Raw genomic sequence first — 12,064 nt, forward strand, 5'->3', positions numbered from 1 at the left:
GTTAGGACCCCACACACTGTCCTAGCCCCAGCTCTCCACCACCCTACCTCCCGCGCAGGCGCCGCCGGGGCCACCCCCGCCGCCATGTTTCCCCCGCCCGCGCGCTCCCTCCCCTCACTGCCCCCTCCCTCCCCAACTGGGTTCCCGCCCCCCTCCCTCAGCGGCCCCCCCACACCCTGGTGAGGTCAGGCGGAGGCGCTGCAGCTGCGGCCGCAGTAGCTCAGCTCTTATTGCCGGGAAACCTGGAACGGGGACTTTTGAAAATAATTGGAGCGGCATTCGGGTTAGGGTCCGTGCTCTCCGCCTGCTACAGGACAGGGTGAAGTGGCCCGGGCGAGCAGAGGGTGCGAAGGTGCGGGTGCTGGTGCCTGGCAGCAGGAGGGAGCTTGGGCTGCATCGCGCGACTCCTTCTTTGGCCCTCGGAGCGCAGCACCCGGCGGACGAGCGGCGGGACGCCAGGACGCGGCGAGCAAGGTGAGGCAGGGTCTTGAAGTCCGGACCCGGCGGTGCGAGGCGAGGAGTTGCGATCTGTGCCAGGGGCAGAGGAGCAGAGGAGCAGGGAGCCAGCTTCGTTTTGCCCGCCCACCCTCTTTTTCTCCCGCGTCCTGGTGCGCGCCCTCATCCTTACACCTTCGCATCCCTTTCTCCCGGTCTCTCTGGCTCCGTCGGACACCTGGGTTCTTCTAGGACCCCAGAACCTAGTTTTCCTGTGCTTCTTTGTCATCTCTCCAAGATCTTCTTTTCTGGGCCTCGCTGTCGCTGCCCTGACAGTCTGGGGTCCCTCTGCCCGCCTCGGCCCCACTGTCTCTTGCCCTCTAACAGTTTCTGCTTTGTGCCTCCTAATCCATCTCTCCTTCAGAATCTCCTAACTTGAGAGTCTGCTCTGCTAGCTTCCAACTCAGGAACACACTCCTCTTCTTCTCCAAGCCTTTAACTTCACTCTGAACGTCTTCAGCTCTGAATATCTTGACTTTTTTTTTTTTTTTTTTTTAAATCACAGTTGACTAATGATTTTCTTGGAGGTTTGCAGTCTAGGCTACAGTTTACTGAAAGTGATGAGATCATTCCTTCTCTAAATATCCTTAGTAAATATCAACTAGGGAACTTTAAAGTTTCTTTCTAGGTTTCATTAACTTAACCCAAGAACAATAGCCAGTTAACTATGTCTCTCTCTCTTTCTTTCTCCTCTCTCTCTCTGTCTCTCTGCGTGTGTGTGTGTGTGTGTGTGTGTGTGTTGTGTGTGTGTATATATATATATATATGTTTCTTCATGTAACATATATATATATATATATATATATATATATATATATATATATGTTTGTACACAATCTCGTACATGATCCTAAATCTGATTCTTCCCTGGCTGCTGAGCAGGCCTGAGAGACAGGATTGGTGGAACTTGTGATGCCTGGCTCCATTTCTCTAATTGTAAACTAGGATGTTCATCGTTTTAAAGTAGTCAGAGGACTTTAGTGGTTTGGGATAAAGTCACTCAAGTTAGCATACGCTGGTTACTAACCACACTGAATGGGGACTAAGAAACGCTGGGATTTAAAACTGTCTCTGGAAGGCACCTGCTTTTTTTTTTCTGAAGCCACAGTTTCTTAATGGTGGATCTTGTATTTGTATAAATCCTCCAAAAGCAGCATATTTCAAAACAACATAGTTTAAAAAAAAAAGTCTATTCACTGTTAGCAATATCACTTTCTCCCTATGTAGTTATGGTGTTAGCTCCCAGGCTGAGGTTCATTTGCTCACTTCCATGCTGCAATTAGTGTGTGAAGGAAACTGAATGGAGAAGCACAAAGTGGAGGCAAATACCACTGAACAAGCACATGCTGACATATGCAGCTGTGTTTCTGGAAATAGGCCGTACCTAGTGTTCAAATTTAAAAACTGAGGAAAATGAAATAATTCAGCATTTGTGACATCATTTTACATCTAAAAATATTAGCTCCCTTAACTGCAAGTTCTTATTAATATCCTTATACTTAATGTTAAAAGAGTTTTTTGCCTGATGTGTGACCAAGTGTTGCCGTTGACACAGTGTGCGCTAATTGGCAGCAATCTCAGAAGAAACCAAGTTGTGAATGATGATAATGGCTAAATTTCATTGCCTGGTAGCACTTCTTATGGCAGTGAGATGAGAGTAGTTTCTGTTGCAACATCAAACGATGCATTGAAAAAACAGATAAATAGAGCTTCAATTCTTAAAAAGTCCAATGTTTTTAATCTGCCATTTTTATAAACACACTTCAAAAAGTGTAATGTTATTATATAAGGCTTAGTTGATGTTCTGAAGAAAGTAGTTTTCACAAGAAAAGTAAAGCCTATTGCTTATCAATTTAGTTAGATAACTTGCAGATGATTTGTCATTTCCCAATTGTTCTGGTAAATTCCTGAGTTTACTTCAGGTTTATTAAAAAATGGAATGTAGTGGGGAAAGCGTACCTTTTCTAATAGGCCCACCTTTCTAAATCTGTAATTTTCTTGAGAAACCATTCTCAAAAGACATACAGACTTACAACTGTTTCAAGGAAAATAGTTGATACCATTTTCTTTTCGTGATTATTATTGATACTAAGTCTAAGCTAAGATTGCCACTAATGTGATTGCATAGTAAGACTATTTGTATTTGCCAGGAAAAGAATAAAAGTGGATGTGAGTTAACCATAAGCGTTTTGCTCTGAATCTTCAACATGATTTAATACGTGTTTGACAGTCCATCTGGTACACCTAGAGGTTATCAGACTGGATATTTCTGATGTTACTAAAGTTAACTCTACTTACTTATTGGATGATCTTCTTTCTCATGTTATTTACATTTTAAATTATGTTTCTTCGTGTAATTTGACTTGCATTAGTGAAATGAGACTGACCAATTTTCAAATTGTTTGATTTTTATTGATGTTTGATAAACCACTAAAACCTCTTGAAAATATTTTTTTTTCTTAAATCTGCTGGTTGAAACTGATCTATTTTTATTGCTATGAAGTAATACAACAGATTTCCAGGAATTATTTCAGAAAATGTGGAAAGACTCTGGAGAAATGAATAGCCCTAGAGAAAATACCTCAAAATTGGAAAAATGGCTTTCTCAAGTTACTGATACTCATATCAGCTTTTTATGCATCATTCATTCATTTACTAATTCATTATACAAAATCTATTGGGTACTTGTTTGCCAAAGCCCTGTATTAGGTATAATGATAAATCTTCTAAGGCATGATCTTTGCTCTTGTGGAGTATCACAGTGATTATATTCTACCGGAGAATATAGACAATAAACAAGCAAACAAATGAAGAAAATCCTTATAGACTATAGTAAGAGCAATGAAAATAAGTAGGGGAATATGATACAGAGAACTCTGAAGGGCCTATTTTAGTGTGGGAAGTCAGAAAAGACCTCTCAGAGAAGATGATTGAGCAGAGACCTGAAAGAGAAGAAAGAATAGGCCTACCTTGTCAGGATCTGGGAGAACATTCCCCAGATAACATTTTTGCAGAGAGAAGAGTAAGAGCCAAGCCCTTAAGGGGGGAAAAAGAGACTTGGCATTTTTGAGGAACAGAAAGCAAGCCAGTATGGCTGGATCCTAGTGAGTTGGTAGTGATTAAAGAGGATGTTAGATAGCCTAGAAGCAGACCAATAACAGATAAATAGGACTTGGAGGTCCTGAGAAAGAATTTGGGTTTGATTCTTAGAACAATGGGAAACCACTGAAGAGTCTTTTCTGGGGAAGATCATTGGCTTAAAAAATTATCCAGGGAAATTTTTAAAAAGGTTTTTCAGTGGATAAATGGAATGTCTGCTCACTCAGTCATTTATATCAATACCAGAGAATAAAAAAAAACTATATGATTAGTATGCTAAATAAACATGTAATTCAGTTCCTCTACTCTGTTTAGGTAAGGGGTCGGGGAATGGCAACACTGAAGTGAATATGTTAAAAGGCAGTTTACTTTTCACTGTCACATTGTGACCTGTGCTACAAGGTAAGTTGTCATCAACTTTATTGAAAATCAGATCGTTGTTCAACTTCAGAATTTAGTTTTCAAGGAATGATGTCTTATTTTCTCTTGGAAATATGTTACCTTCAGAAGGTTGGAAATTTTATTTGTGTATAAAGGAATAACCTAGGTTTTAGAAATGGCCTTTGGAATTTTAAGAAGGACTTACCATTTTCTTTTAGCTGTTGCCTCTCCAACATTTTTGAAGTTTTTTATTCCTTTATTCCTTGAGAGATTAGGGTTACTGTGTTTCTTGAGGGTCACTGTGTTTCTTGAGGCTTAAATGAATTTATTGCCCTAAGCTCTTCCTTGAAAGCAATCCAGCTTTGAGTTCTAGTTGGTCCCAAAAACAAATGCAGATGATTATTGACATTCCATGGGAGTAAATCCTAATATTGTGGGGAATAATCTGCAAACTAACCTTCAGCAGTGCCTAAAGGGTCAACTTCCTCCTTGACTGAGCACTGAAGAGAGGACCCTCCATAATTTGATCCCAGCCTACTTTCCTATATGTCCTTGTTATTCTCTTTCACAAATATCTGTTGGTTTAAACTGATTTTCCCCAGTTTGGAACTTTTGTGCTTAGCATTATTCCTGGCATAGAGTAGGTGCACAATAGGTGCTTGTCAAATGAATGCCATGCCTTTCTTTTTTGTCATTTCAAATCCCAACATTAGTTAAGGAACAGATCAAATCTCAGGTCCTATTACACTATTCCCCACTGAACTAGATCTCCTCCCCCTCTGAAGGTGAACAGCAGTCACACACTTGCTGTGCTGTGTCATAATTATGCTTATTTGATGCCTAGCCATTTCCCCACTTGCCTCTGGCTTCATGAAGGCGACCTAGACCTTATCTGGTTTGCTCATTGGTATATTTATTCTGAGCACCTAGCACATGGCATGCATCTATAAATACTTATTGAATAATGAATAAATGCTGCCTTGTGATGTTTCTCCTATTACTTTTTTGATATTAGATCATTTAATACTATTTTACTTTTCATGTGTTTGTCTGGTGTTCTAAAGTTGTTTCTGAGAGAGTTTGTAGAGCATACTTGTTAAGAGCTCAAGCTCTGGAGCTAGGCTGCCTGGGTTTCAATTCCAGCTAGGAGACTTAATAGTTGTGGGACATTGGGTGAGTTAATAAACCTCCCTGTACCTTAGTTATCTCATGTATAAAAAAGGGATAATAGAACTTACCACTTACTGTACTTGTAAAGATTACATGAATTAGCTAGGTCCACAATTTTTTTTTTTTCTTTGAGACAGAGTCTCACTCTGTCACCCAGGCTGTAGTACAGTGGCATAATCTCGGCTCACCACAATCTCCACTTCCCAGGTTCAAGCGATTCTCCTGCTTCAGCCTCTTGAGTAGCTGGGACTATAGGTATGTGTCACCACGCCCAGCTAATTTTTGTATTTTTAGTAGAGATGGGGTTTCGCCATGTTGCCAAGGCTGGTCTCAAATTCCTGACCTCAGGTGATTTACCTGCCTTGGCCTCCCATAGTGCTAGGATTGCAGGTGTGAGCCACTGCCCCTAGCCTAGGCTCACAATTTGTTTGCAACATTTAAATTTCAAAAGCTCTGAAAACTCATAAAAATTTTATTTGGTAACTTAGATGCAAAAACTCATGTGCTGGCAAAACCTGACTTTAACTGGAATAGGTTATAGTCTTTATTCTACTTATTATTATTATTTTTTTAATTGAGACAGAGTTTTGCTGTGTCGTCAGGCTGGAGTGCAGTGAAGTGATCTCAGCTCACTGCAACCTCTGCCTCTCTGACTCCCAGGTTCAAATGATTCTCTAGCCTCAGCCTACTGAGTAGCTGGGATTACAGGTGTGCACCACCATGCCCAGCTAGTTTTTGTATTTTTAGTAGAGACGGGATTTCACCATGTTGGCCAGGATGGTCTCGATCTCTTGACCTTGTGATCCCTCTCCTTGGCCTCCTAAAATGCTGGGATTAAGGCATAAGCCACCACACCCAGCCTATTCTACTTAATGTTAATCTTTCTTTGTATTGCTGTAGAATGACTTTATGGCGTAATACTATAGACCCTAATGGGGTATTATATAATGTATGGTATATGAAGTCTCTGCCTGTCTAAAGGTCTGGTTTCTAAATTCAGAAGCACCTCTGGCACCAACGATTTTAGATGAAATTGAACACTTTGCAATCAAGTGCTTAAATCATGGCCTTTCACATAGTATGTTGTTGCTGTGGGTGGTTGAGATTAGGGAGGTAAACAAACTACTTTCTCTTTCCCAATAGCTTGTCATAATAGTTACCATGTAAATACGTACCGATTTATTCATGCAACAACTCTGTGAATAGAGGACTGGCTATATGGTCCTCATATCGTAGGAAAATAGATATGGCAAGGTCATGTAATTGAAATGAGCCAAGACTCATCCTTTAGTACTCTCATCTGGTACCATTAAGAGCAGTTACTTTTTGTTTTTCTGTTGTTATTTAAATCAAACTCTGCTTCTTTAGCATAAGAGAGTCTTTTTGGGGGCACGGGTGGGGGAGGATATTCAGTTAAGAGCTTATTTAATATGATTAGACACTTATTTTTTGCAGTCATTGAACATTTATGGAACTGCTAATATGTATAGAAATCTGTATTACAAGCAAGAGGAAAGTAGAAAACAAATGAGACATGATTCCTGACCTTCCTTAGCCCCAGCGCCCTAGATGGTCACATGGAAACATGAATATACATTACAGTTCTTTATTTTCCAAGTAAACTTGACATCATTAACATTAAAAACATACAAAAGAAAACACAAGAGTTAACTGAAAACTCTTCTTAGTGTCTGCGATATGAATTGGGTTTTAATTATCCTAACACACCCTCCAACAGTATTATCTTTATATAACATCTTGACAGCCTTTTCCTTTCCAACTAAACTAAAACAACATGAATTTTATTGTTCTTTACCAATATACAATTGGTATGTTTTCTTAAGGTTTTGTGTTTGGTAGAGATGAGGTCTCACTATGTTTCCCAGGCTGGTCTTAAACCCCTGGTCTCAAGTGATCCTCATGCCTTGGCCTCCCAAAGTATTGGGATTACAGGCGTGAGCCACTGTACATGGCCTGTTTTATTTTATTTTTTTTCTTTGCTTTTGTGAGGTTGCCAGTAATTATATGTCTCAAGGGATTTTTCTGCAATTTTCTTGCAATTGCAAACTAGTCCTTGAAACCATTCTGCCAATTCATTCAACAAATACTTATTAAGTGCCTATTAGATTCCAAGCATTGTGCTAGTGTAAACAAATAGAATCTCTATCCAGTGGTCTTTCTATTGCTTTGGGTCCTTCAAAGTGGAGCATGTGTACTGAGTGAGCAGGGTGGTGATAAGGCAGTGCACCCAGGAGCCACAAAATAAAGAAGCTTGTATCATCTGCTTTACACAGAGGTTTCAGAGAACATTAACTGGTAGCTATTTAAAAATCTTTAAACAAATTCAGATACATTCTGTCTTAGAATGCAATATTCCTAGAAAATTGGAGGTAAAACCCAATATTTCAGAGAAAGTCTCTGCTTACAAGGGCAGCTGTGGTAACCCTGAGATGACATTTTGGAATGCACTGAGGTGGTGCTGTACTGCCTGAATATGTTCTTTTAGTCAAACACCCAAACCTTTTCATAACCATAAATTCCCATGATGACCTTTGGAAAAGTTAATGGGCATTAATGTTTTTTTCTCTGTTGCACAATTTACATATTGGTTACGCTTGGTCTAATGGTCTAAATCTAAAAATGTGTTGAGTTCTTACAGAGTTTTTAATGTTGGTGGGTAATGGCTAAGAATGTATGAAGAACCTGCCTAGGAAATGATATCTTCAGATTAGAGTTCATTAGGTCAGATGCAGTGGCTCGCTCCTATAATCCCAACACTTTGGGAGGCCTAGGCAGGAGCATTGCTTGAGCCCTGGAGTTCAAGACCATCCTGGGCAATAAAGCAAGACCCTGTCTCTATAAAAACAAACGAACAAACAAAAAATTAGCTGGGCATGGAGGCACGTGCCTATTGTCTCAGCAACTCGGGAGGTTTAGGTGGGAGGCTCCCTTGAGCCCAGGAGTTCGAGGTTGCAGTGGGCTACAATAAAAGGAACACGAACTTAAAGCAGCACATTAACTTAAATCAGCACAGCTGATGGTGTCTAAGCTTTGCCCTGTTCTGTGCACACTTGCCTCTCATTGATTTGAAGTTCACTTTTGCTAACTTTAAAGCTGCTTTCAATTGCAACATAGTATACAAATTGCTTTGTTAATTGCTGGCCACTGAAATAGTTAATACTGGAAGAAAGTTGTCAAGGATTATGTGCTTTGAGGTTGATAAAAGGCTTCTACAGTTTGAGATGGTTTTGAAAATAGGCCAGCAGAGCATTGGAGGAATGCCTGTTACAGCGTGATGGTTTAATTTGCTCCAGATGAGAAAGATGAAGAAGAAAAAGGCAAGTGAAGAAAGGGGGTGAAAGTAAATGGAGTAAGTCAAATACTAAATCTTTCAACTGATTTTCATTATTGTAGTCCCACTTTCATTGTTGTTATTCCATGCCAGACATAGTTCACAGGGCCTGACATTGTTATATTGTTGTGTTACTGCTCAAAGCTTGTAAGGACATGGGTATAGAGGATTGTGATTAATGGATAGTTTTAATAGTCTATGTGTGAAGTGCCTTTACAGTCTATTCAGTAAAAGGAGGTAAGAGTTTTGCTTATAGTTTGTAGAGTTTTGTTTCTTGGTCCCACTTTTAAAAAATGGCGATACGTTTCTAAAGATCATTTCATTTCAACAAAGTTTTCTGTTCCACTCTTGGATGTTTCGTTTTTCTTTTAAGATAAGGTCTCACTCTGTCACTCAGGCTGGAGTGCAGTGGTGCAAAGTCAAGGCTCACTACAGGTTCAATCTCCCAGATTCAAGTGAGTCTTCCACCTCAGCCTCCCAAGTAGCTGGGACTACAGGTGCACGCCAACCATGCCTGGCTAATATTATGTATGTTTTTTTTTTTTTTTTTTTTTTTGAGATGGAGTCTTGCTCTGTTGCCCAGGCTGCAGTGCAATGGCATGATCTTGGCTCACTGCAACCTCTGCCTTCCAGGTTCAAGCAATTCTTCAGTATGCCTCAGCCTACTGAGTAGTGGGGATTATAGGCACATGCCATCACACCTGGCTAATTTTTGTATTTTTGGTAGAGACGGGGTTTCACCATGTTGGTCAGGCTGGTCTTGAACTCCAGATTTCGTGATCCACCCACCTCGGCCTCCCAAAGTGCTGGGATTACAGGCATGAGCCACCGTACCCGGCCAATTTTATCTATTTTTGTAGAGACAGGGTTTCACTATGTTGCCCAGGCTGGTCTTGAACTCCTGGGCTCAAGCAATCCTCCTGCCCCAGGCTCCCAAGTTGCTGGGATTACAGGTGTGAGCCACGGTGCCTGGCCTCACTCCTGGATATTTCTTAGTGGAAAGGCAGTAGAGCTTAATGGCTATGATCTAGAACCCTGGAATCATAGGCTTGGGTTCAAATCCTGACTGCTTCTTTCTGGGCAACTTGCTTCACTTCCCTGATCCTTGTTCATCTCCCTTGTAATATCTCATCTAGTTGTTTTAAGAATTAAATTAATAACGCATATAGAGTGCTAAGCATAGTTAAGCCACATATGAAATATAACTGTATTTATTACTTACTCTTTTCATGGATTTGTGGCTAAATTAGTTGATAACTTGGAACATGCTATAGGAGCTTTGCCAGTCATATATGAAGCTGAAATGAGAGTGGAATTGTGTGTCTTCTTTGTTTATATTGTCTTTATCCTAGCTGGAATGCTGTTTTTCAAATGTGCCTCTCTTAGTTTTTTTGTCGACAAGAAAGTTAATGGTGAATGCTTGTTTATTACTTACTCAAATATGGCATCACATTGAATCCAAGAAAAATGTCAGTTTTGATACAATTAACCCAATGTATATTTATATATGTTACTGTTTGGTTTAATAGGATTTTAAATTTTAATATTCATTTTGGAGGAAAAGTGATATGCAGGATAATGTATCACTATGAACAATGTTATCTTTTAAACATGAAAACATTTGATCTTCTGATAATCACAGAGTTCATACATTTTTCTGATTTATCTCTAATTGTTCCAGATTTTAAGTCTCCAAAAAAGAATAAGAAAATACTGAAGCATTTGTAATAGTTAAGCCATTGGGAAGAGGTATAATTCTGTTTTGAATGATATCTTTCTATGGATTTTGAGTTGTTATGGTTATCTCAAGTTTTTTATCATAGTTACTCTAACAGCAAATCAAATAATACCCTCACAGAAGATAAAAGTTTGATAGTAGCTTTGATAAATGAATGGATAAGTCTAAATGGATTATTGAGAATAGCTTTAGGTGTTAGAGGGATAGTCTAACCTTTTAAGTTGAAAGTACATGAATGTACCTTTCCTACTCTCTTACATGGTGCCCTTTGGTTTCAATGTCAGACAAATAATGAGATAGATAATCCTTGGTTATGAAATGCCTCAGGTGCACAGAAGGGAAAAGACCAGGTAACACATTGGTCATATATTGTATATTCACAGGTTTTTGTGACTGTTATTAAGATAATGTATATCCAAGGGCTTGGAAAACTTAGCTCACTATATTGATGACATATATTATTTATTAGCTGTGCTACCTACATTTATAGTGATCATTCTCAGTATCATTTGATGATAAAGTGACACTATTCAAAAATAATTTTTAGAAAAATTAGACTTACTCTACCATTAGGCCATTAGCTCAAACCTTAAATAAAGATCATAGCCTTTATTTTTATAGCATCTCTCTTTTGAAGCATAATTAACTGTCCTTATTCTGTTTATTCCTGAGGAATATGCACAATGTGTTTAAGTAACTTGCAGAAGGGTTACATCCTGTGAGGTGGAGCTAAGAGTAAGCCTTTAGTTTCTAATTCAATGCTTTTGTACTAATAATATAAAAAGCTCTTTAGCCCAAAGGATCCTTTCATATCTGTAGCCTTTCAATTGATGTGGTTAAAGCAAAATGTCAGTAGTTGTGATACTATCATTCCATACCTTCTTATTGAAAAGCAAGGAACGTATTTCTGAATATTTTAATGCCCAAAGCTGTGTGTATGTATGTGCATGTGTGTGCAGAGGTGCGTGTCTGTATGTGTGTGGGTGTGTTTATTTTAAACTGGAAAAAAAAAAAACTTTAGAGGGTAAAACAAATTGAGAATCTTTTTACTGACAGCCAGTCAGAGCTCTGTTTTTGTGTACAATATTTGACTTCACAAACCTCTGTTGAAAAAAAAATTTAACGGCTTTATTAAGATATAATTCACTCATCATACAAGTTACCCATTTAACGTAATATATTCAGTAGTGTTTGGTATACTCATAGAGCTGAGCAACTGTTGCCACAATTTTAGAACATTTTCATCACCTCAAAAAGAGAAATTTGTTTTGAAAAAAATGTGACTGCAAGGAGGATGGAACTAGTGTGCCTGTTGGTACTACTGCTTCTATATCAGAATGTTCATGATTTATGCTCGGTTTAACACAGACCTCATGCTGTTTTTCTGCAGTCTAGCTCCAAATTGCTGTAGAGCTCCTCCTCCTTTTATATTAATTGTGATTAGTGACTGTCTTTCAAGGGATTATGTAGTGATCTAATTTTGAATTATCAATCCAAGTCAATTGTATATTTGTATTTGTCATAAAGGTATTGACCTTAGTTCTAAATAGCAAAACCAGACTTGTATTTAAAACAAAACTGCTTAACCCACTATTATGAGTGGTACCTCACTGTCTGTGTATGCTCTATAATGGGCCAGACCCAAAGATTTTTGGGAAATTTTATGTGTATACACTGATATTTTAAAATACTTCTAAAGGTTATACCTGACATAGGTTACTAGTGGACAGATGGTTAAGGTAAAAGCAATCCCCCATGCCTTTTTTTTGGCTGGGAAATAGTATTGGGGTCATGTGTTATGGAAAATGTCTTTTTTTTTTTTGAGACAG

The 12,064-nt window shown here is 39.0% G+C and overlaps 1 protein-coding gene across 4 annotated transcripts in view; it reads left to right on the forward strand.

The window, feature by feature from the left end:
* The first annotated feature begins 171 nt into the window (after nt 1-171).
* The window catches only part of KLHL13 (kelch like family member 13), a 198,236-nt gene continuing 186,343 nt past the window's right edge, over nt 172-12,064 (forward strand). For 2 of the 4 annotated variants that reach the window (XM_003931057.3, XM_003931053.3), the window contains exon 1: nt 172-474. The gene's annotated coding sequence lies outside the window, so the exon portion shown is untranslated. The remainder of the gene's footprint in view (nt 475-12,064) is intronic. The other 2 variants (XM_074392108.1, XM_074392106.1) reach the window with 2 other exon arrangements.

This window comes from Saimiri boliviensis, chromosome X, assembly GCF_048565385.1.
Source record: "Saimiri boliviensis isolate mSaiBol1 chromosome X, mSaiBol1.pri, whole genome shotgun sequence".
NCBI lineage: Eukaryota > Metazoa > Chordata > Mammalia > Primates > Cebidae > Saimiri > Saimiri boliviensis.